Source organism: Mchenga conophoros, linkage group LG15 (assembly GCF_057382185.1).
Source record: "Mchenga conophoros isolate Kocher_MC1m ecotype Shallow Benthic linkage group LG15, M_conophoros_male_GT1.1, whole genome shotgun sequence".
Lineage (NCBI taxonomy): Eukaryota > Metazoa > Chordata > Actinopteri > Cichliformes > Cichlidae > Mchenga > Mchenga conophoros.
Window position 1 is genome coordinate 26,006,110 of NC_140540.1, and position 26,243 is coordinate 26,032,352.

At 44.7% G+C, this 26,243-nt stretch overlaps 1 pseudogene; it reads right to left on the reverse strand.

Moving 5' to 3' along the window:
- Positions 1-1,021: 1,021 nt before the first annotated feature.
- LOC146558481 (uncharacterized) lies at positions 1,022-3,411 on the reverse strand (annotated as a pseudogene).
- Between the last annotated feature and the right edge of the window lie 22,832 nt (positions 3,412-26,243).

Genomic DNA, 26,243 nt, shown 5'->3' on the forward strand with positions numbered 1-26,243 from the left:
CATACACATAGTCTCAGTGAGCCTCTGGTCTGGTAAAAGGTCAGAAGTGCAACAGGTGAATTGAGAAAGAGCATTTGAGGACGAGACACAGACAGTAGGTGAAGAGGTGACACAAAGAGCATGTGAGGTCAACACATACACACACATTAGTTAAATTTATTTAGAGGAACCGTCCTTGTTGTCTAGACAAGAAAGAGGAACAATTCACTTTAAGATAAGAACGGAAAGTACCACGCCATGAAAATAGAAGATGATTTTTTAGGTGAAAAGTCATGATGATGTTGATCTGATCTATGTATAAAATGTACCGGTGACGCATGAAGGGGCGTCAGTAAACAAACCCTGATAATATAAAATATCTGTTCATGCTTTGATTAAGTCGAGGACTACTGGCTGTCTGCGTACAGAGTGTCTTCCCACACGTGTGTTCATTAAAATCATTGTTTGACCAAAGACCTTCTGGACCATGGGTGGTGTGTACTCTCCTTCCTCAACTTTGAACCTTAACAATATATACACACAGACACATGTGTGTTGTAACCGCTAAAGATTGTGACGGCATTGACCATCCTCCACAACATCTGCCTCAGTGCTGGTGACATCGTGGCCCCAGTGGATGAGCCTGAGGAAGATGGAGCAGAGGATGAGGAGGGGAAGGCTGGTTTGGAGGCAGTTAGTGGTGCTCCTTGGCGGGACCAACTGTCATCTGAGGTGTCAGCCCTGGAGGAGGTGCAACTAGACCACGACTACTGTTAACAGGCAAGTGAAAATTTGTGTAGGAATCTGTTTTCCGGTGGCATATAGCACTTTGTCAAACTGTTGTCTGCTACAGAGTCACAAGTATTATACTAGTAGTAATATAGCATCCACCATCTCCTGCTTGCATATCTCTGACATCTTAGTGGTGTGGCAGCCGTCGATAGAGCCAGCCCTGCAAACCTGTAGATGGATGTTGCAGTGGACAGTGGGAGGAACCATCCTAAAGTTCTCTTTGCAGACCACCCTGTGACCAAACCGCAGGTCACAATTGCAGCACTCCATCCATGTGTGATCTGTCTTCAGCAGATCCAGCAACACTGCCAGAGACGTCCTGGTATTTTTTGGAGTTGTGAAAGAAACGGTCCAGGAACAGGTCACTCAGCCGGTCGTAGCGGGCATGCTCCATTTTGCTCTCCTGCGACCTTCTCTCCTCAGTCTCCCTTTGTTGCTGCATGTCCTCCCTGATGAGGTTCAACAGCTCGTCATCCCGATCCCGTTTCCTCTTCCTTCCTGTTGCCGGTGACTGACTGTCTTCCTCATCAGTGTCAGATTCCGCTAAGTTTTGGTCACCCACTGCTGAACTTGGCCCTGGAGTGTCCTCAGGGAGAGTGGACAGTAGGACAGGAGGCCTAATGGAAGGCCTCTCTCCTATTACCTTGTCCATGAGGGCAAACCAGGGCCAAGTGGCAGCAGTGGGCTTCCCACTTACACCTTCTCCTGACCCTGGATACTTGCAATCCTAAAGGCAGGGGAAATTTAAAAAAAGGACAGTTGACAAATGATAACACCACCACAACTCTTAGTAGGTGTACATTTACTAACTTGTGTCCTCATGACTTATCTTCTTGAGAGCAACATACTTTGTATTTTGCCTTTAGGTTATCCCACTTTTTTCTTGCCTGTAAGGGGGTGACTGTCCCCTGCAGGCCCATCTTCTCCAGGATAGTCCTGATCACACCCAAAAAATAAGAGAAGACTGAAACCTTGGCAACTATGTTAATCCCTAAATCCAAACGTTTGCACAGCAGAACACCATTGGAATACCGTCTGGTTTGTTCTTGTACCTCCATGCCACAGTGGCAGAATTCTTCACACCAGAGGTGGTCATTTTTGCCTCGCAATTTGATGAGGAGAGTCGTAAGTGGCAATATGTAAGTGGCAATGCATGACAAACTGCTGGAGCCACCATACTACTTCACGTGCAATCTTTCATGGAGATTCTATAAATTATAAGCTAACCATAGGCATATGCCCAGAGACTACCAACAGAACCGCTACGAGGGTTCAACTTTGTAACACCAGGTTTCCAAGTACCTCTCCCGCTGTCACGCCCGATTCGCCCGCCATTGTTCTGCTCAAAAATTCTTCTTCTGGTTCAGAATTTATGCAACACCGCAATGAATCCTGGGATATAGTAGGACACGAATTATAATTTGGGACCAATCCGTAAAATTCGGGGCAAAGTAGGACGCATTTGTTGCCACATTTTGAGTACTCTTTGAATTCGGACAGCCTTCGTCACGTTGCTGTGACGTCATTGCATCCAAACATGGCATTTTAAGCATCCTTCCCCTGAATTCGGACACAGCCTTCATCTGCCCGTTAGTCTATCTGCTGAGTTCAATGTCAAGTCAGCTTCCTTGTGATTTTTTCCTGTTTCCTGTTTTACGTTGTCTCATGTGAGTGTATTCAGTTTTGCTTCCCCTGTCTCGTTAGCCCTAATTTATCCCAGCTGTGTCTTCCTCCTGTTTTCCATTCCCTGATTACTCCCCTGTGTATATAAGCCCTGTGTTTTTCTTTGTTCTCTGTTGGGTCGTCCCCTCATGCTGTGTGGTTTTCTCTCTGTGCGTCTTGGTTCCAGTTTTCTTAGTGTTTAGTATAAGTTTCTAGTTTAGTTTTGGTTTTTGCAAGTTTATCGTTTATGGAGTTTTTTCTGCTACTGCAATAAAAGCAACCTCTTTGAGTTTACTCTTCCGTCTGAGTGTCCTGCGTTTTGGATCCTACATCCTGCGTGCCACAGCCGGTTCATGACAGAATGACACGACCACACTACAGACCCAGCAGTTCTCGCTCCATCTGAAGAGCTCCGGGAGGACCTCATTCACTCCATGGATCAGCTATGCAACCAGTGGCTTGATTTTCCTGTGGAGGAGTATCGTTGCGCTGTAGCTAGCCAGCTACAGCGATTGATTTCTGGTCTGCCCTGGCTACTGAATTCTCTCCACCCGCTTATACAGGACTTTCTTCTTAATTCACTGCATCTCCACCCCCCAACTGCAACCGCTCACCTGCCCAGCCTGCCGGAAGATTTGCTACCAGGTCTGCCAGAGGACTCGCAGCACAAACTGTCGGACAAAACTCCACCCAGTCAGTCGCCTCCTCCTTCTGCCCAGAGAAAGTGGCGGTCACGCCACCATCAAGCTCCGGTGGTCAGTAAAAGTGACTATTTTACGCACGCTCAGCCCACGAACAGCCAGCTCATGCCAGCACAGGCTTTTTACAAAGCACTGGGAGTAATAATTGTTCCACCTAGCATCTCCACACCTCAGTAGGAGCAGCCACATCAGAACTGCTCCACATCACCAACAGCTTCCCCTGCTGCTCCCGCTCCTTCTTCCAGGAGGAAGCGACGTTCACGCCACCGGCAGTCATCAACAGATGCCGTGAGTCAGAAAGACGTGTTCATTTAGCTCCTTCCGAGCCTGGACTTACAAACCCTGAGGCAGCCATTCCTGAGCCAATGAACTCTATGACAGCTAACTCAGGTTTTGTCAAAATAGAAATCGTAGATTCAGAGACTATTTCTTCCCAGGCCACGTTTTCCGGCTCCATTGATTTTAAAGGTCTTTTTCATGTTCCTTCCGAGCCCAGGAATATAATAACACAGAGTTAATGCCGGCTCCGAGACTGTTTCCGTTAAGACTGTTACTGCTGTTAAAGAACTGGTTTTTCCAGAGATTGTAATTTTTTCCATTCCCTGATTACTCCCCTGTGTATATAAGCCCTGTGTTTTCCTTTGTTCTCTGTTGCGTCGTCCCCTCATGCTGTGTGGTTTTTGCCTCTGTGCGCCTTGGTTCCAGTTTTCTTTGTGTTTGGTATACGTTTCTAGTTTAGTTTTGGTTTTTGCAAGTTTATCATTTATGGAGTTTTTTCTGCTACTGCAATAAAAGCAGCCTCTTTGAGTTTACTCTTCCATCTAAGTGTCCTGTATTTTGGGTCCTACATCCTGCGTGCCACAGCCGGTTCATGACAAATACTGTAGGAACAACAAGTAAGCCTGCAGTGCAAGAGCTAAGTGCTCTAATGGGGTGATACGGTACTGTAAGGTCCCTAAGATAAGATGGGGCCTGATTATTTAAGACCCTATATGTGATGAGCAGGATTTTGAATTCAATTCTGGATTTAAGAGGGAGTCTACAAAGGGAAGTCAATATAGGAGAAACAGACACTCTGGACTGGTTACCAGTCTGACGCAGGGCTAGGTTAAATTAACAACAGTGAAATTCGATTCAGACTTGCTGGTTATCCTGTTTAGATGCCATCTTGGGAACGGCAGTGTTTTGCTTTAGTTCCACCTAATAAGTCTTTAATCGTTCACCCAGAAGGTCAGCGACTTAACAGGAGATCAGAGCTGCTGTCTGCTATCCTTTCTGTTGGTCAGTCTTGAAGTGATAATTATATGCAGCTTTGTTTCAAAGCAGCACGACTTCTTTGCATATCGACTGACAGAAACGTTTTAAATTTTCATTTGATTTTATCATCGAGCATGCAGTGACAATTTCAAACTGATTTCAGCTCACTTTTTACATGAATGATGAGGTTGATCTACACGGGGATCTAATTTGTCCTGTATATAAAGATTCCTTTATTATTTCACACATACTGGCTTTTCCCCTTGCTGCCCCCCCTTGTGTTATATTCCATGAAGTCTTGTTGTGCTCATGTCACCCCCTTTATAAACCTTGGAAGATAATTATCAAATACCAACACTGCTGGAAACAACCTTTCTGCTCAGATTTTTCCTGTCCTTTGCCCATCAGAATTCATCCAGTTACATTGAAGCAATAGGCAACAAAGACAGGCAACATTAAAGGGAAGAAATGGACAGCAGACATGAATGTTGAGGAGAGACATGAAAAGACACGAGTTAATGGAAGCTGAAAGAAAATGCAGAAAAAAAGGATGGTGAAGAAATGCGGGAGGAGACGATCTGATGTCAGCGGAGAGCAGGCGAGGGAGCTCATTACTGCAGGAAAGATGACCTCCGTGACTCTTGACGGTAGCTGAGGATGATTGAGCCTCCATGTTAGAGCCACTTTCGCTGGAGGAAATCCCATGCAGGCGCAGTGTGGGACTCAATCAGGAAGGTCCTTCTATTACATTTCAAAGTGTGTGTGGGGGTAAAACTGCCCGTCAAATGTCCTCCATCAGAAACCTCTCAGTATGCAAATCTGGAAAAATCATAGAAATTCACACAGTATTGTCAGTCTCTTTGTAACCTGTCAAATGACAAGGAGCATGGCAAAAATTAATTTACTGCAGTAAAAGCTTGCCACCATGTTCAACGAATTTCCCTCTTCATTCACATTTTATTTTAGATTTGATTTGATTTGGTAGTAGAAACCGGTGAGTGTGGAAGTCAGAGGGTGTAACAGGCTTTGGTTGAAGGGTCTCCCAGCTGCTCTCGGCCCCATTTCCTTCCATTTATCACCTTACCCTTCCCGGTCCCGGTCCTACAACCCTACCTGCTCACACACAGTGCTATCCATCTATGGCTTATCCTCTGTGAGTGTTTCTGTTTTCTAGCCTTTTAGCAGTCTTATTGTAAAACTCTGGGAATCAGTTTATCTATTCCATGTCCAATTTTGCTTCTGCCAAAGCAGATTAAAAAAACAGATGTTATAGAAGTATGAAAAAATGATGCTCTTACGCACTCCTGAATGAGTAAAATACACTAGAGTAAAATAGATCACTGTCTTGTAGTTTACTAGTCACTACTGTTTGTATCTTCTGCTGTGTTTTTACAACCCGCTGTTTCACACAGGTGGGAAAAATATAAAAAGGGAGAGAGTCTGGGATCGATTCAGACATAGGGCTGAAACCTGTGTGAGAATTTTACATTAATAAAGATTTTAGAACAAACCAGAGTTGCGAAAGATGAGAGAATAATCTAAAGCAGATAACATTGTGCTCAACAAACAGGTTAAAAAATCACAAATCACTGCACCTATTTCCCATTGTCCTACCAAAATAAAGAGCAATCGCTGAAATTAAAGTTACTTTAGAAAGTGCTTCGAAATAACTAAAGCTATTAGTGCTGAGAGACATTTAAAGGTGGTTACAAGTGTGGAGGCTTGGTTTGGCTTTGACACAGATGTTTGTTCAGGAGCTGTAGACATCAAAGTTAGTGTCATTGTTTTCAGCACGACAAATAACCATGGCAACTGGAGAAAACATCAGAAAAACTGAGAGCAGATGGGATTTTCACCAGCTGCTTCATTTTACTGGTTTAAGTGTGGAGAAAAACTGTCCCAAACACAAATCCAAGTAAAATGAGAACGTTCTTCCACGCAAATGGAGCGTCCTCCTAGGAAAAGACAACAGCAAAAGTGTGATTGAGTTAAACTGCCAGACAACCTGGAGAGATTTTGTCACGAAGAGTTTCCTGTTCAGGTTTAATTCACTGAAGTACATATAAATAAATAATGAGATGCTTCATCACTAAAACATCTGGCTTCAGAAACGAGGACTGTTAATCACATCTCACAGTAAAAAAAAAAACCCATAAACACAGACATCCAGAGGAAAGACGAGTTAACTTCTGTGCTCCTCGTGTATTATTCAGGCTGAGAGTGGATGAAAGCTCTGTTTGCTCAGACAGGTAGAAGGAATGAAAGCTACTGACAGCGAGCGGTATTGATTACTATTTGGGGGCAAGAGGGAGCGCAAGACTTTTCACTTTAAGGTCCTCTGACTTGCCTGCAAATTATGTTTGACAGGATTTAAAAGTCCTGATGTGAAACTTAACTGATCAGAAACAACAAGTCTTCTGCAGCAACATTTTCAGTATGAAAGATTCTCACTCTTGTACTTTGAGGATTTTTCCTAAAACTTCTAATAAGACTAAAGGCTTTTAAGGTAATGACCTTATAGTACCATATCACTCCATTAGAGCACTTTGCTTTCACACTGCAGGCTTACTTGTTGTTCATAGAGTATTTAAAAGCAGAATGGGAGGCAGAGCCTTCAGCTTTCAGGCCCCTCTCCTGTGGAACCAGCTCCCAGTTTGGATTCAGGAGACACCCTGAGTGTGTTTTTTTTTTTTCATTTTCTTCTTAATTTCTGGCTCTCTTTTACAGGGTGTCTTCATCGTTTTCTTCCTCCCCTCACCCTAAACTGATGATGGCAGATGGCCATCCCTCACTGAGGTTTTTTGAAGTTTTTCCTTCCTACTATTGCCAAGTGAAGCAGACAGTCAGCAAAAGCAAAAGAATTCAAGAGAATCAAAATTCAAAAGCAGGCAAGATGCCAAAAACTCACCAAAAAGAAGTTGTTGTTTTTTTCAGTGAGGCTTTCTCTCAGTGATTTATGAAATGAGTTTAAAGGCAGCTGAAGAATGGTTCCTTTCTTCCATTCCAACTCTGTGAAGTGCTGTTTGGCGGAGGACTGATGCCTCCATCTATCTTTGAGCCACAGCTGACTCAAACTTGCTGTGTCACATTTCCCTCCATACAAAAAAACTAAACAAGAACAATAAAAAAACAAGTTTCTTTCTTATTCATCTGAAATCTGCATAATTTGTGGTCATCCTGAAAAATCTCCCCTTTAGATAAAGAGCATCAGGTGATGCATGACAACAGGTGAAAGTGACAACTATTGTAAACTAAAGCAAGACAAAGTAGAGTTTAATATCTAATAAGACCATTTTAAAAATACGTTTTATTCTAAAAGCTTGCTCAGGACTTCCTTTCCGCTTTCACCAACATGTGTTTTCTTTCACTCTCCGAAGTGGGTGTTGTGTCGTATTCATTGTCTGCACCTGAACACTGAATGACGTTGCCGTTTTCGTTCACTTGGCAATAGGTTTTAATCCTTGGGGAAATTTATTTGTGTTTACATGTTTCTTAATCCTTTCTGCTCTTGTAGCAACAAAGAACAATTTCCTCCCTACATGTCTGAGTCACATTTTATCTGCAGCCACTAAATTAGATTTGGACCTTTTGTGTGTAATCTGATGTTGTGCCAACATCTTGTCTCAGCGAACCATGCCCTCTGACTTCTGCTGAGATGCTTTCTCCACATTCATTCCTGATCTAGAGTTAAAAGCATGACTCAGACATGAGTTTGGCCAATGGAAAAGATGGAAAGAAATGGAAAGTTCAGCAATCGAGTCTTCATTTCTGTTGCATCTCTAATGAATTTTCCAGCTGTTCCTCAACAGCAGGACAAGAAACCATGTTCCAAGTGGACAGCAAATGGGCGGCAAAAAAGAGAAAACCCAAATCAAGCAAAGCAGAAGTTAAAACAAACCAAGGAAAAAAAGCACAGAAACCAAGTCTCATCAAAAACAGAAAGAAATCACCCGCTTTGCTTCAGTGCTGCACACGATGAAAGGGAAATAATTTATTTAGATAAAAAGCACTTACTACAAACCCTGCAGGCCTAACCAGACTGGATTTGGAGCAAGCAAGCAAGCAATTTATTTATATAGCGCTTTCAGATCAGCCATCAGCTGAACACAAAGTGTTGTACACTTGACATGCCAAACATGATACATTGAGCATGTTAAAAACAAATGAGAAAAAATAGTAATAATAATATAAGATAAGTAAAATATATATATTTTTAAAAAAACACATTTAAAACAATAAAATCAGCACATTAGATTAAAACAATAAAATCAGGGTCAGACTGTGTCATCAGAATCAGAATCGTGTTTATTGGCCAAGTATACAGTATGTGCAGACACATACAGGGAATTTGGTTCCCGTAGATGGTGGCTCTCAAGCACAGCAATGTAAATCACACACACACACACACACACACACACACACACACACACACACACACACACACACACACACACACGTGTCTATATATACACATTACACATACACACACTGTGTAAACCAACTATAAATAACGAATCTAAACCTATATGCATAAAATACAGAAATGAATGAGGTGGAATGAATAGTCATAAGCCAAAGAGTAAAAATGGGTTTTAAGACGTGTTTTAAAAGTGGACAGTGAAGGGGCCTCTCTAATGTGCTGGGAAAGATTGTTCCACAGATTAGGAGCAACAATAGAGAAGGCCTTATCCCCTCTGAGCTTTCTCTTGGACCTGGGTACCTCCCAGGTCAAAGACCATGACAGCTGCTGCTGTCAGTGTGCTGACGTCATAATCCTAAAGAGCCTGGCTGTAAAATAACAGGACACCAATCAGCAGCAGACATGTCGAGACCAGACATGCGGATGGAAACCTACAGGGGGACACTTAAAGGTCCTCATAAGCTGCGAGAGCACACTCCTATAAACACACATATGTAGAGTATTACACCGAGGCCTGGTACTGCTGCAAAACTCCAATGACAGTGATTTGAATTTTGAACTTTATCCACTGAGTTTTCTGAGCCTCCACTCCAGTGACAGCTTGAACCTGAGGTAGAATTAGTTAAAGGTGATGCTGATTTTGGTCAGCTGAGGTTCAGAAACATCACTTTCGTTCTATTGCTATGAAAAGTTAAAAGTACAACGCTTAATGTGAGACATGTGAGTCGTGCAAAAACAGCTGCATTTATTATTATGAGTCTTTTTAAATGAGTTGCCTATTTTTGGTGAAGTGCTTCATCCATCTAATGACTCCATCAGTTTGTGTTGTGGTTGTTGTTCAGTCGGGATGTGTTGTCCTCTGACTCACAGTTAAAGCACTGGCTTCTATATCTTTCAGTCTTCTTCCCCCTTGGCTCTGCATTTACTGCAAACACCTCCAGTTTTCTAACAAATGAAACCTCTCTCCTGATGCCCCCCACCAACCTCCCCACCTTCGTATTTACTCCCCCTAACACCATTTTTTGATTCATGGTTACAGCATGTAGCTTTGGTGCTCCACAGCAGCTTTTATAGCTGCAACTGCATCAGATAAAAAGGAGAATTTTTTTTCTTTATACTTTTTCACTTTCCTGATTCCAGGTCGTAACTCCAATCACTCCCTTTTTTGAGACTGGTGCATCATTTTATTGGTTGGTCTGATGTGAGGCTCTATTATATCACCAGTTTTTCCAGGACGGCCTCCACTCCACCAGAAAGACTGAAAAATTAAGAAAATGAGCAGGAATGAGAGGGCGCACACAGCACGAGTCTCTGTATTGTCACCGAGCTGCAGGTAGACATGGATGAGGAGCGACATTTATTCATTAAAACAGCACACATGGTGTTATTTGAGGAACACTGTGACGAACCAGAGGCACTGGGGTGCCATTAATTATCTTCTTGCCATCTGATCTGAGATGATGGAAAATCTCAGTTTAATATGAACCAGTTTAATGAACTCCTGACAGAATACCATCTATTTTTGGTATACATGCAAGTATGAACTATGTTTTGTGCTTTGACTGGATAGACAGATTGTTAAATTATGCTGCACCATTATTTGCCATTGCTTGGCTCACTGGCACGGTCACCTGTAGTTTGTCTGGAAGACACCGACTGGTCTTCAAACACTCAACAATTATTATTTGAGCGTTAGTGAAACTGTGAAACAGGAAATGGAAACTGTTTACCTTCAAAGTAAAAGTTGTGCCGCTGTAAATGTGTTGGCTGAAGCAAGTTGGCATGTGCTGTTCAAATTACCATCAACCATGGCCATCTGACAGATCAAAGCAATTGCTAAGAGATTTTGGTGCAATATTGTCATTGCACCCGTTTTCACCCAGAGACTGTGAGCAACCTCCAGCAACCACGTACCAGCCAGCTGGAAAACCTGTGTGACAGATCAAATTTAGATAACACCATTTTGTTTTAATGTGGAGACTCGTGGAACTTTATATTTGCACCTTCTACGGCAGAGCTGGCCAACCTTTAAGCCGAAAGCAATAACTCAACAAACTGTGTGCGTCTGAGACTGTGTGCTTACTGACTCACAGCACAGCTGTGGAACATTCACATTAAATCATGACTAATGCATAAAGTGATTTGTGCTTATGAGAAGGTTGCAGCACAATGAGTTTGCTGTCCTCTCCTTCTCTCCAGTGCTCCTCAGATGCTGCCCTTTTCTGCCTCTGCAGCAGGTGACTGAGCAGTACTCTTCTCATCAAGACCAGCAGTACAAAGGTCAAGAGACAAGGTGCGGTCAGTGCCAGTGTGGGCCATTAAGCAGCACTCTGACAGTGTGTGGCCACTTGTCTCTGCAGGACGGTGGGGTGGGAGGTCCCATTAGCTTTCCTTTTACTCTCTTTGTACTTTGTACTTTGTATATATATATATATATATATACACGTGCGCGCGCGTGCGTGTGTGTGTGTGTGTGTGTGTGTGTGTGTGTGTGTGTGTGTGTGTATTGCTTTCAGAAATATTGATTATTTCTGCAGATGTATTGTGCAGCAGGACAATGACCCCAAACATACAGCCAAAGTCATTAAGGACTATCTTCAGCATAAAAAAGAACAAGAAGTACTGTAAGTGATGGTATGGCCCCCACAGAGCCCTCCCCTCAACATCATCGAGTGTGTCTGGGATTACACAAAGAGACAGAAGTGAGGAAGCCGACATCCACAGAAGATCTGTGGTTAGTTCTCCAAGATGTTTGGAACAACCACCAGCCGAGTTCCTTCAAGTGTACCTAGAAGAAGGCAAAGGCTGGTCACACCAAATATTGATTTCATTTAGATTTCTCTTTTGTTCATTCACTGCATTTTGTTGATTGCTGAAAATAAATGATTAACACTTCCATTTTTGAAAGCATTCTCTGCTTACAGCATTTTGTCTCACCTGCCTAAAGCTTTTGCACAGTACTGCATGTATTCCTCCAAACAAACCGTCTGTGTAGCCCAAAAAAATGCAGATTATTAAAGCGGCTTGAATACAAGCTTTTATATCACCTTTTAAAAAAAAATGCATTTTGATTTTCATTGACTGCTAAGTTAAGGAGCTCAAAGATGTCCTCGCAGACACCCTGAACACCTCTTGGAGTGAAGCAGCTCTCCCCACATGCTTCAAAGCTCTCACCATATTATCTCCCATGCCGTCATGATTCACTGACTTCTGCAGACCCCTAAACCTGCTGACCCCCATCATCAGAAAGGGTTTTGAAAGGATAGTCACACCTCCCTCTCCAGACTCTATCACTTTGCATGTCAGGCCAACAGGTTGACTGATAATGATGATGTAATTTCCTTTGCCCTCCACTCAGCCCTCACCCGTCTGGACACAAAGAGACAGCAATGATAATGACACAAACTTCTGTGGCTGAGTGTGCACAGTGTCACAGACGGCCTCTCCTAAATGTAAAACACTGCAAAGCAACGCCTCTACTTCCTCTGCAAAATGAGGAGAGCGAGACCCCGGACGCCCATCTTGTGCTTCTTCTACCGAGACACCACTGAAAGCATCCTGACCAGCTGCATCACTGTGAGGTTTGGAAACTCCACTGCCTCCAACTGCAGGACCCTGCAGAGTGCTGTAAGTACAGCAGGAAGGATGATTGGTGGCTTACTCCTCTCCCTCCTGGAAATTTCCAACTCCTGCCTATCCTGCAAAGCAGTCAACACTGTTGGCGACTCCACCCACCGCCCCACATTTTTTTCAGTCTCCTGCCCTACAGAGGAAATACTGGAGCCCGTGTGTGTGTGTGTGTGGGCTTTTTTAAAGTGTACGTATTATTGTGTGTTTGTTTCTTTCCAAAGTTAATAACTGAACTGACCAATGAAATCTGACAGCCCCAAACATTAGTTTCCTTCAGGGGATTTTAATGGCCTCTCTGCCTCATTACCTGAAACAATAAATATCACCAAAGAGGGTTGGGAAAGGAGATGGGTCTGCCCCAGCTTCCTCTGACACTGCGAGGTCAGGATTTATTGGAGGAAAGATAGAGATTTGTATGTTTTTTGGATTCAAATGTAATAAGACCCCATAAAAACCAGCGGATATTAAAAGGCAGTCAGTACAACAGCTACAGTTATATGGGGTTTCTATGGCTGTAATAAGAGATAGTGATAGATCTCTCTATTTTGACTTCCCTCCACACATGAATCCAAATAGAAACACTACTGACTGATGCCTTTCCTGATTGGCTCACCGGGTGCAAGACAGGAACGATTTCATAATTCTGTCATTGTTTTATGTTGTGGAGTCACTGAGTGCAATGTTACATAATATCTGTGACAAATTATTTTTAAAGATTTTAGCCTTGATCAGACTGGACAGAGCACAGAGAGCAGACAGGAGAGCAGGGAGAGTCGAGGCGGAATGACAAACCCAGGCCTCCAATAGCCTCAAGAACACGTGTTCAACCTCGTGTGCTATAGTAGTACGCTGGTAGGGATGGGAAAGGATAAGAATTTAGCGATTCCCATTCCATTATTTATATTAGTTATCGATTTGATTCCTTATCGATCGTTCTCATTGGCTTAGTTTTGAGAATCACCACCATTGGTGGGCGGCATATCAAAGACATTACAGTCAAATTAATTACATGCTGTGTACAGGAACAGAGCAAAGAAAAATCTGGAGCACAAAAATCCACAAATTCAAAAAGCCATTTAAAAGCCACTTTTAAATGGCTTTTTGGATGAAACATAAAGATTTGTATGTTCTTTTGGCCAGTCAGACCACAAGGCAGGACTCTGGGGCTGAGGCCTCCCACCCGAAGAACAGGTACGGGTGCAGAGGTGGTCTGGGTCTTCCTTCCTTGCAGTAAAAAACAGAGAAATGAGGAGTAAAAACCTGTGAGTTTGAGCCAGGGGTTGAAATTTGGTGGTTAAAAAGCTGCTTCCTGAGCTAGAAATTTTTGAAATTTTAAATCAAGTGGCTAATGGGATTTTTTTTAAAACACTCAAACGCACTTTTTGACTCTTGCTTGCACATTTAAACATTCTTACAGTTACCTGCAGCACCATGATTCATCATTTACATCATTAAAGCATGCACACTACAAATGCCCGCACTGGCACGGTGCTGGTTGCTGCATTTGCATTGGGAGAAAGCCAGCTACATTTAATACCTACTGCACAACAAATATATTTACCCTGCCATCCTCATAGTTTGACTCTGTGCTTGCATTCTGTCCCTCAGAAGGAAGCGGGGCCACATATCCTCAGGTTTGTGTGCACCCACTGACTCCAAAGCGAGATGAGAACGGCTGGTGTTGCATTGACCTGTAACGCCTTGTCAAATCAGGCCACTTTAACACACACACACACACACACACACACACACACACACACACACACAGAGAGAGAGAGAGAGATCCTCTGTCAGTGTGATTAGCACTCTTTGACTTTTAATCAGTTTAATTAGGCAGCTGAAAAGGCCAGACTGTGGTTTGCTGGTCAGATGAACGAGCAGGTCCGGTCGCCCTTTCTCTGCTCATTAAAAGCAGCCCTGATGGATTCAGTTTTTAAACCTGCAGCGATAACGGTTCATGGCTCCAGCGTGATGGTTCAATCTCTGCAGTCGGTCCTGGTCACCAGATGCAGCCACACATAATGAGGACAGAAGATGCAGATCCTGCATTGTCTGATGACAGAATTATTTCTTTTCCTGGCAGGAAGCCCTCAGAGTCCCCGCCGCCTGTTACAGGCACCCTGTGGAGTTTCCTTTTAAACCAGTCAGTAAAAGCAGATCTTTGTCTGCAGCAGCAAGTCACACAACACTGTTCTTGTCGCCGTAATTGCTGTATTGTGAATGGATTTTTTTTTTTATTAGCTTAAAACATTTTTGTGTCTTGTTTCTACACAGACTTCATCTATCAGTTTTCTTTCTTTTCAGGAAAGAATTTAGAACCAATGCAAAGAGCTGATGTCAACATTTAGACCTGTGCTGCTGTGTTAATGGTAGGACTTCTTTGAGCAGTCTTGTAGGAATGGATCAGTCAGCGATGAAGAGTAACATGTTCTAGCTTTATAGAGGACTTTCTTATAAAGCAAAATACCATTTCGTCTCGAGCTTATGAGTTAACTGCATTAGGCTGCGTGTGTGAGAGTTACAGGCAGTGCAGAATTATTAGGCAAGTTGTATTTTTGAGGGATAATTTTATTATTGAACAACAACCATGTTCTCAATGAACCCAAAAAAACTCATTAATATCAAAGCTGAATGTTCTTGGAAGTAGTTTTCAGTTTGTTTTTAGTTTTAGCTATTTTAGGGGGATATCTGTGTGTGCAGGTGACTATTACTGTGCATAATTATTAGGCAACTTAACAAAAAACAAATATATACCCATTTCAATAATTTATTTTTACCAGTGAAACCAATATAACATCTCCACATTCACAAATATACATTTCTGACATTCAAAAACAAAACAAAAACAAATCAGCGACCAATATAGCCACCTTTCTTTGCAAGGACACTCAAAAGCCTGCCATCCATGGATTCTGTCAGTGTTTTGATCTGTTTACCATCAACATTGCGTGCAGCAGCAACCACAGCCTCCCAGACACTGTTCAGAGAGGTGTACTGTTTTCCCTCCTTGTAAATCTCACATTTGATGATGGACCACAGGTTCTCAATGGGGTTCAGATCAGGTGAACAAGGAGGCCATGTCATTAGTTTTTCTTCTTTTATACCCTTTCTTGCCAGCCACACTGTGGAGTACTTGGACGCGTGTGATGGAGCATTGTCCTGCATGAAAATCATGTTTTTCTTGAAGGATGCAGACTTCTTCCTGTACCACTGCTTGAAGAAGGTGTCTTCCAGAAACTGGCAGTAGGACTGGGAGTTGAGCTTGACTCCATCCTCAACCTGAAAAGGCCCCACAAGCTCATCTTTGACGATACCAGCCCAAACCAGTACTCCACCTCCACCTTGCTGGCGTCTGAGTCGGACTGGAGCTCTCTGCCCTTTACCAATCCAGCCACGGGCCCATCCATCTGGCCCATCAAGACTCACTCTCATTTCATCAGTCCATAAAACCTTAGAAAAATCAGTCTTGAGATATTTCTTGGCCCAGTCTTGACGTTTCAGCTTGTGTGTCTTGTTCAGTGGTGGTCGTCTTTCAGCCTTTCTTACCTTGGCCATGTCTCTGAGTATTGCACACCTTGTGCTTTTGGGCACTCGGCTGGCAAAATCCCATCACCACCTCCTCGCGGTGCCAGCTGGAAACAACGACCCTCGGGAAGTTGGCTAACGGTGAGGGTCCTCGACGTCAGGTGGAGTGACGCGCCGGTCGATGTATTCCACAGTCACATCCCATGCAATGACGTCTCAAAAAGCTAGGGCGTCCCCCGCAGGCGACGCGCGTCGTCCCCGCCTGAACGACGTGAGAAGTGGACAAAGGCTACCTGCTCATGGACGGAGTGGGCTGAAGAAGCAAGCCCAAATCCGCCTTGGAACCCTGAACATCGGAACAATGACCGGAAGAAGTCGAGAATTGGCTGACGCCCTCAAGACCCGCCGCATCGACATCGCGTGCATTCAAGAAACCAAGTGGAAGGGAGCGAAGGCACGGGACATTGGAGAAGGCTTCAACCTTTTCTACAATGGCAACCGGGCCCAGAATGGAGTGGGCATAGTGGTGAGTCAAAAGCTCCGGGACAACGTGGTCGAAGTTACCCGCATATCGGATCGCATCATGTCAGTGAAGATCGACGCCGACCCGACCGTCCTACGGATTATCTCCTGCTATGCACCACAGACCAACTGCCCCGACGAGGAGAAGACAGAATTCTGGCGCGCCCTCGACGACCACCTGCAAACGATTAGCCCTGAGGAACACGTGGCGGTAGGCGGCGACCTAAATGGACATGTAGGCAAGGGGAGAGACGGATATCACCGATTCCATGGCGGCCAAGGATTTGGGACCAGAAACGACGACGGTTGCCGGGTACTGGACTACGCAGAGGCCCACGATCTTGCCGTGACCAACACCTTCTTCAAAAAGAAGCCGGCACACCTCATCACGTACTCCAGCGGCGGCAGAGACACCCAAATCGACTACTGGCTAGTCCGAAGACCCCATCTCAGCCTAGTCACGAACGTAAAAGTCATACCATCAACCAATATTGGTCCTCAACATCGGCTACTTGTGATGGATCTCCGACTCAACCTTGGCCAACGACGACGAAGAACACCAACCACGACGGTGGAGAAGATCAAGTGGTGGCGCCTCCCTGAGTGCAAACAGCAGCTTATGGATGCCCTTGAACACCTCGATGTGGACTCCAATGAGCCAGTGGACAAGGCTTGGGAGAACATCGCCAGTCAAATACGTGATGCAGCAGGCAACACCCTTGGGGCGACGAAGCCAGGGAAGCACTTCATCGACAAGCAAGTATGGTGGTGGAATGATAGCGTGCAGCAAACCATCAAGGAAAAGAAGTCGGCACTCAAAGTGTGGCTTCAATCCCGCAGCGATGGCGACTACCAGCAATACAGGGCCCTACGATCGGCCGCAAAGAAGGCGGTAGCAGCGGCAAAGGCATCGCACTATGACCAACTGTATGAAGAGTTGGACACGCCCGGAGGAGCGAACAAAATCTACCGCCTTGCCAGCAGCCGCCATCGAGCAACACAGGATATTGGCCAGGTCAAACACATCAAGGATGCCAACCATCAAACCCTCCACGACCCGCCCGCCATCCTCAATCGCTGGAGCGAGTATTTCTCTGATATCTGCAACGTGGAGTTCCCTCACCAGCCAATCCACAGTGCCCCGCCCGTCCCAGGACCTGTCCCACCAATCACCATCAAGGAAGTGGAAACAGCCGTTAAAAATATGAAGAATGGTAAAGCGACCGGACCAGACGACATACCAGCCGAAGTCTGGAAGCTGCTCGGGCGCCAAGGCGCCTTAGTCCTCGCCAGCCTGTTCAATAGCATCATCAGAGACGGGACCGTCCCAGCAGCCTGGTCAACCAGCATAACGGTGCCCATCTGGAAAGGGAAAGGCGATGTGGCTGAATGCTCCAACTACCGCCCGATCCGACTCCTAAGCCATACCATGAAGGTTTTCGAACGGATCATCGACGCCAGGATGCGAGAAATCGTCAACTTAACGCCCAACCAATGTGGCTTCATCAGGGGGCGTGGCACGACGGACGCCATCCATGCTGCCCGCCTGCTTTTGGAGAAGCACCGAGAGAAGTCCAAGACCATCCACATGGCCTTCCTCGACTTGGAAAAGGCGTTTGACCGTGTCCCACACGACCTCATCTGGCACTCCCTGCGATCACATGGAGTTCCTGAAGCCTACGTCAACTGGACAAAGCTCCTCTACCGACAAGTCACCAGCGTGGTCAGAAGCCCAGTGGGAACATCGCCGCCCTTTAACATCAATGTGGGCGTCCACCAAGGCTCGGCACTCTCCCCGCTGCTCTTCATCCTTTGCATGGACACTGCGACGGCAGATCTCCAGTCACCCCTCCCTCACCTCCCTGAGGCTCAACACCAACAAGACCGAATACTTAGAGGCTGGCCCCCAGACCGACGGCACGATCAGCGTCGATGGAGAAGATCTGGCGAAAGTACCTCATTTCAAATACCTCGGATCGATGATCAGCAATGACGGCGATATCCTACTAGATGTACGAGCCAAGGATCAACGCAGCGTGGATGAAATGGCGCCAAGTCACCGGCGTCCTGTGTGACCGAAGAATGCCCAATCGCCTCAAGTCAAAGATCTACAAGAGTGTAGTGCGCCCCGTCGCCCTCTATGGATCCGAGTGCTGGCCAGCCACCGCAAAGCACGAACAAGCCCTTCACACGATGGAAATGCGGATGCTGCGATGGTGCCTAGGCCTGACACGATGGGACCACGTCATGAACACCGACGTTAGAAAGAGGATGGGTATCGCGCCAATCACAGATAAGATGCAAGAAGCGAGGCTGCGGTGGTACGGACATGTGGTACGGAGCGATGAGAACTCAGTGGTGAGAACAGCACTGCGGCTCAGCCCCCAAGGACGTCGACCTAGAGGCAGACCAAAGCGGAGATGGATGGACCGAATCAAGGACGACGTGAAGAAGATCGAAGCCGATCTGACCGACGCCCTTGACCGACCCAAGTGGAGACGACTTTGCAGAAAAGCGGACCCTGCAACCGAGCGGGAAAAACGCTAGGAGGAAGAAGTGCTTTTGGGCACTCCAGTGATGTTGCAGCTCTGAAATATGGCCAAACTGGTGGCTAGTGATGGCCCGCTTGAAGCTGAAGCTCCGGTGCGTGTGTCAAAAAAATCAACACACTGCTTCAGAAGCACTGTGTCGAAGCTTGATTCGTTTGGCCAGAGTCACGTGATCAGTGACGTCCGAAGCTTCATTTAGAACCTAACTGCTTCGGTGTCTGATTCAATGGTTTATAAGGAAGCGAATCATTCGCGGGATTTGTAGAGTGTTTTGATGGTGACAGATAGCGAACCACTGATCATTCTACTGAGAGATTTGGAGCCAGCGAGGAATAGAGGAGGTTCTGTTGTGTGGGAGAATTTTGAGTTGATTTTTGTCAATCGGGTGGGTTTTCCAACTTTGTGTTCTGGCCGTTTGCTTTTGTTTTGTGCGTGTTTATTATATCTGAAAACGGGAAAAAGGTAAAATGTCAAACATCTGCTTCCATAATATAAATATCATTAAATAACTTTAGAAAAACTTCCACTTGATTCTTTACATGTAATGTTGTAAAAATATATATTTTATTGTTTAATTAATCTGAAAATGTTAGTCTGCCAAATGTGCAGCAATTGAATTTATTTATTCTCTTTAGCTGATAGTTTGTGGGGCCCAGGTAGACTGTATAACTGCATCTCTACCAGTTTCTCTGCACTCCAGCCTCCTCTGTGCCATGTGAAGGGATCTTCCTTAAGGCAGGAGAAATTATCTCCACGAAAAGGAACAGGTTCAGCCATCGCACACTAGAACAAATTCTCTTTTTAAATAAAAATGGAAAAGGGTTACCTTAAATGCATCATGTTTTTAATTTGCAAGTTCATAAGCATTTTCCTTTTCCATTTCTCAATCAATTCTACCCCCAGGTCAAAAATATGTCTGGGAAAATTTCCCTAATATAATATTATTTATAAATACACCCGTCTGGCGATTAAATGCATACGTGCATGGAGGCAAGACCTCACAGCAGAAGCATACTCCATAATGTGTTGTACATTATTATATGTATATATTATATGTAACGTGGTATTTTTCAATTATTGTATTTACCAACATCAAGAAGTCACAAGCAAAGAAAGACCACACCATGGTGCATATTTAAACAAGGAGAGTTTACTGGTCAAAACTATTTATTAAACAAATAAAACACATTTTTTTAACCACCAAAAAATACACGTTCAAACTAACACAACAGCGGCCCAATATCAGACAGAATTCCACTCTGTAGAGTGAGCAATCATAATGAAGCGGTTGGTTTTATTTTGTGGATTCAAGCTGCACTTCATATTTTTGGCCACCAGATGTCACCAGAGAGGACTGTGTTGAAAAGCTTTGCGTAATGAACCGTTTTTCAATACAAGCTTCAGTGCTTCAGAAAGCTTCATTTGGCCATCACTACTGGTGGCAAGTGGCATCTTGGCAGCTGCACGCTTGACTTTTCTCAGTTGAAGGGCAGTTATTTTGCGCCTTGGTTTTTCCACACGTTTCTTGCAACCCTGTTGACTATTTTGAATGAAACGCTTGATTGTTCGATGATCACGCTTCAGAAGCTTTGCAATTTTGAGACTGCTGCATCCCTCTGCAAGATATCTCACTGTTTTTGACTTTTCTGAGCCTGTCAAGTCCTTCTTTTGACCCATTTTGCCAAAGGAAAGGACGTTGCCTAATAATTATGCACACCTGATATAGGGTGTTGATGTCATTAGACCACACCCCTTCTCATTACAGAGATGCACATCACCTAATATGCTTAATTGGTAGTAGGCTTTCGAGCCTATACAGCTTGGAGTAAGACAACATGCATGAAGAGGATGATGTGGACAAAATACTCATTTGCCTAATAATTCTGCACTCCCTGTATAGCTTGAAGTCCGCACGTTCGACCCAAGTTGAAATAGAGACTCTGGGTCCGTCGACCCCAGAGGGTTAATCAGAAAACCTTAAGTTGGCTAGTTATGTATTGGCTAATGTTTAAAGCTTTCACTTGAGCAAAGTAACTCATATTACTGCTTACCAACCAGAAGTTGCAAGGAGATTGTTGACGGAAGTGGCTCTGATGGGGCTAGTTAGCTGTGGTAGCTGGTGATAATTATGAGCCTATCGGCTAATGGCGAAAATAACAGAGGAAATCGGGATAGTAAGCCAATTTCTGTCTTAGCGCATTTGCGCCACTGTGCGTTTTTGTGGTCTTCTTTTGTGGATCTGTCAGTGAATTTTGGTGAGAGTGTGGTGAACCTTGCTGTTTGGAATCGGTGATAGCTCTGAAGGCTAAATAGCCTTTCTTAAGCCGGTTACATGAAGTCTGGAGAATTTCTGGTTCAGTTTTGTTTTTTTAGCTGACTTTTTTTGTAACTGCTCTTTTACTCATGGCTTGTTTTTGTTGTGTTTGGTGGTTGTAGAAATGGTTTATATGAGATTTTAGCTGGGATTCAGTGGTTTCTGTGGATACCATAAATGTCGGTACTCACATTTCTGACCCGGTGTTATAACCAATTAAACGTGATCTTCTCCCTTTTAAGCTAACCACGCTAACGCGTTGACACTGTGCAGTCCCACGCACGGGGCGATCCGCGCTAACTCACTAACGGAGATTTGCCGCATTAATGCGGTTAAGCCATTAATGTCATTTTAACAAGAGTAATGCTGACAACGCTAAATATAATATAATATATTTAGTTCTAGCAGTTCTAGAGGCCGACTTGCGGACGGCTGTGGCGGTGACACAGACGAAGAAAATCCAGAGGCGGACCACGCGGAAGACAGTGGCGGCATGGAAACAGTTCAGGAGGACAGCCGCGTAGAAGACAGAGGTGATAGAGCAGGTCCGAAGGCTGTCTGCGCCGGCGAAGAGGTCCAGTCAGCGGCCTGGAAAGTGGCCACCGACGATGAACCGGACGTGGGCGAGGTCGAGCAGGCTGAGCCAGACACGGACAAGGTGGCAACATGGCCACCGCAGGACCAGATGAGGCAGGACCAGAAGCAGGAGGTGAGTGGACTCTGAGCTGTCAGCGGACACAAATTGTGGAAGCGGCTCCTCGGACCCCTCAGCGAAGACAGGAGACTGAACTACTGATGGAGCTGGTAAAACAGTTAATGATGAAACTATCTCCTGAGCTGAATACTGAACAGCTAATAGCTGAGCAGCACGCTGCGCTAATGGCTGAGCTTCTGGCCGAGCTACAGGCTAAGGGAGTGAATGAATGGAACACAGGAAGGAACGAGGGGAGACAACACAGACGAACCAGCAACAAGCAGAAGAGAACACAGGGCTTAAATAGTCACAGAAGCAATGAGGGAATGGGACACAGGAGAGGAACATAGCTGGGAGAAATCAGAGAAATCAGACGCAAAGCAGAATACACTAACATAAGACACAGACCTTCAAAGTAAAATAAGAAGTACACAGAGACAGCCTGGAGGGGGAAAGAGAACATGGAGGAGCACATAACGGGATGAGAAAACACAGAACACAAGGAGTGGGAACACGGCACCAGAACTAACACCATAATATACTGTAAACACAGACACACAGAGGGAGACACAGAGGGCAACTACATGAGGGAAGCATATTAAATACTCAGGGAACGAAACAGAATACAGGAAACCTAAACTAGAACACTAGACACTATGGAATAAACTAAGATGAACAACGAGAATCTTTAACATGAATCACAATACAAAATTATAAAGACAAAAGATACTCAAAACCCTGAGAGTTTGGTGTACAGTTCTGTGGGGTTCTGTGGATTTCCTAGTGTCTCTACTGAATAATGCTACTTTTGTCATGTCTGTGTGTAGGCAGGCAGGAAGAGAGGACCCAAAATGCAGGACTCACTGAGGCGGAAGTAACTCAAAACACACATCTTTATTGCTGGTAAGAAGCAGAACAGAAAAACACTAACTAAACTGGAAGAACAGAATAACTAGGCAGGAAGGCTGGCTGGCAAACGGAACACACAGAGGAAGCGAGGGTGAACAGACATTAACGACGCGACACCGAGTAGGGGAAGACACAGACACTAAATACAAGAGGTGAACGGAGCGAAGAGGAAACAGCTGGGAGACACTGCTGACGCTGATTACACTGACGAGACAGGGAGAGCACAAAGCTGAACGCACTGACATAGGACACAGACCTACAAAATAAAACAAGAAGCACACGACAGACAGAGACACAGACTCGTAAACAGGCATAATGACGTCATGGGCAAACAGCGGGACATACGGGCAGAGAAGACTAAGCACAGGCAACCTAAACCAAACATGAGAGCAAGATAACAAAACCTAAACCAGAAATAATCATCATCGTCATCATCATCATTGGATAACTAAAGAATCAGAATATAATTATAATCAAAACGGTATCACCAGAGAATAAGAACTAATCTATAATGCAAAAATAAACCAAAACATAAGAAACTCAAAATACTGGGTCGAACCGACCCAGGACCGTGACAACTTTAAGTGCTCGATGATTTGGTGGACTCCCCCTATGTGGTTATATTGTCATGGGCCCGGGTCTGAAAGACCCAGGGTTTTTGAATAAGTATGGACATGTGTATTTTCGGTGCTGCTGTCCTTTGTTTCCATGTGTTTGTGTATAGGTGGGTGTGTGTGGGCGTGACAGAGCACCAGTTCTTCAGGCCTGGTTGGTGTGTCAGCCAGGAGCCTGGCCACACCTGCGGAGGAGAATCGCACACATGGCTTGTTTTTAAATAGCTCCCCTCGTCGGGGAGCTATTTAACAATTTGGCTGAGCGCTCCTCCACACTGGATTGTTGTGTGAGACTCCACGTTAGTGTCAGCTCAGAGTTGAGTGAGTGAGTGAGTGAGTGAGTGAGTGAGTGAGTGAGTGAGTGAGTGAGTACGGCTGCATCTGTTGTTTCCTCCAGGTGGAGAGTGGAGCACAGGAGGGCAGTGAGCACAGGGACATGGGAGCGGAGAGCACTAAAGTTTTCGACTTTTGGGAGAAGATGCAGCACGGAAGTCAGGGGTGCACACAGGTATTTATTGTTGTCAACAGGTGCTTCATGTCACATGCTGTCCATTCGCACAGCAATCTGTGTGTGGTGTGTGTGAGACAAAGGAAAACAGTGTTATTGACTCTCGCTCCATCACTATGAAAAATCAAACCACAGCCCTTCGTGCTGTTGAGTCAGTAACACACAGAGTCAGGTCAGAGATGGTTATATGAGTGTGTGTGTGTGTGTGTGAGAGCTAAAACGTGCAGCAGAAGGGCTTCATGAGGCAAATTAAACAGCAGTCAGCAGCAGGTCAGACAACCTGGGGGGTCAGAGAACTAAAGAGGACTTCTCCTGTGAGTGTTCAGGTTCATTGTTTCAGTTTAAAAGCTGCACGGGTGTGTTGTTGGAGCGGTCTGTGAAAAATCAGTGCAAAGATGCGTCTCAAAGGCACGTTTTAGAGGCTTTTATGTCTTCTGACAGGGTCTGTGGAAACATGCTGCACTGCAGAGGATTTTATGTTGTCACATGCTAAAAACTGTCAGTAGTACTGACTTGCCACATCATTACGGCCTAAATATTCTATCATTATTGTCAAAGTCCTCTGTATAGGGTGTTGCGAAATCAGTTTCACCCCGGTTTGTTTTATTCCTCGAAACTTCCAGAGACGGCACCGGAACTCAGTAGTTATTTCACAAAACCTTTATTCATCTTAATTTAAGCATGCATTACTAGAAGGGAAGACGAGGCCGATGTCCCTCTTCAAAATCTTCACTCCTTTGTTAGTTACAGCCAGTTTTATAGAAGCGACCCCATCATAAAACCCCCATGGTGTGCTGCAAACTGTGTGTCTGTGTGTATGCACGAGCACGTGAGTGCCTGTGTGTGCGTATCCGTATGCCTATGTCAGTGCACGTGAGTGACTGAGTGTATGCGCGTACCTGTGTGTATGTGTGAGTGCACGTGAGTGAGTGTGCGTGTCGATGTGTGAGTGTAACAGTTTAAGCACTGTGTGTGTGTCTCTGCGTACGTGACTCCCTGCCGGTCATAAAAGTCCATCTCCCTTCCAGACCACAGTTATCCAGTTGCAAATGTTGAGACCCCCACCCAGGTATCCTCTGGGGAATTTCCACTCAGCATTAACTCCTCTTTGTCTTACTTTCACAGTTCAACTGGGGAGGGTCTCCTAAAATCTACTCCTAACTTCATGACACAAGTCAGGCCTTTATTTATATCCAGGGCAGTGTCAATGTCTCACAATTCTATATCCTATCTAACACATTCCTAAACTCTAAAATAAGCTAAACATTCCTACAAGGGCTGTACTTCGCAGGATGTACACCAGTATGTATCTGTGGCCGTTTTCAGGAGAGTCAGCAGTGTTACTGTACATATAGACTCCTGAGTTTCCCCTTTAACGGAGCCAGACCTGGTAAAACTCAGGAGCTGTCCCCGTTCTGGCTGAAACCGGAACCAGTGTTTAGGAAACTGCAAAAACTGCACTTTCTCTTTCTTTCACTTAAGACTCCAACAGCAAATCAATGCCTCTAGATTCTCATCCTAAAATGTTGAACTTTACAGCATTACAAAGCATGTTTATGTCTGGCTACAGGAAACTGCTGTTTCCTGCTTTGTAATGCTGTAATGCTGTTCCCTGTACATCACAAACCTGTGTACTCTTTGGCCCAGGCCTGGATAAATGTGAAGGGTTGCACCAGGAAGGCAAACTTTGATCAAATCAAACATAAAAATGATATATAATGAGATTTCCACAGTGGTCAGGGTCCAAAGACCCCTTCAGAGGTGTTTTTGAAAAGATAATAAATGGACTGGTTCTTACATACTACACAAACACTCAGTGTGCTTTCCATCTCATATTCACACTCTGATGAATGCACTGGGAGAAGCTCAGGGTTCAGTATCTAGCCCAAGACTACCTTTGGTATGCAAACTGGAACAGGAAGGAATTGAACCACCAACCTCCTGGTTAGTAGATGCCCTGCTCTACCTGAGGTAGGCAACACACATTTGCATCTCATTTTAAGTTTCAATATGGACCAGGTTGGGTTGTTAAATTGACAAATTAAAATGATTTAATATAGTAGGTCTTAATGATTTAAGACCTACTATAGAACCATGTCCGCCAGAGCTTATCTTTATATTTTTACATGCTGTAGTGGCATTTTTGGGAGTATTTCAAGTTGCTATA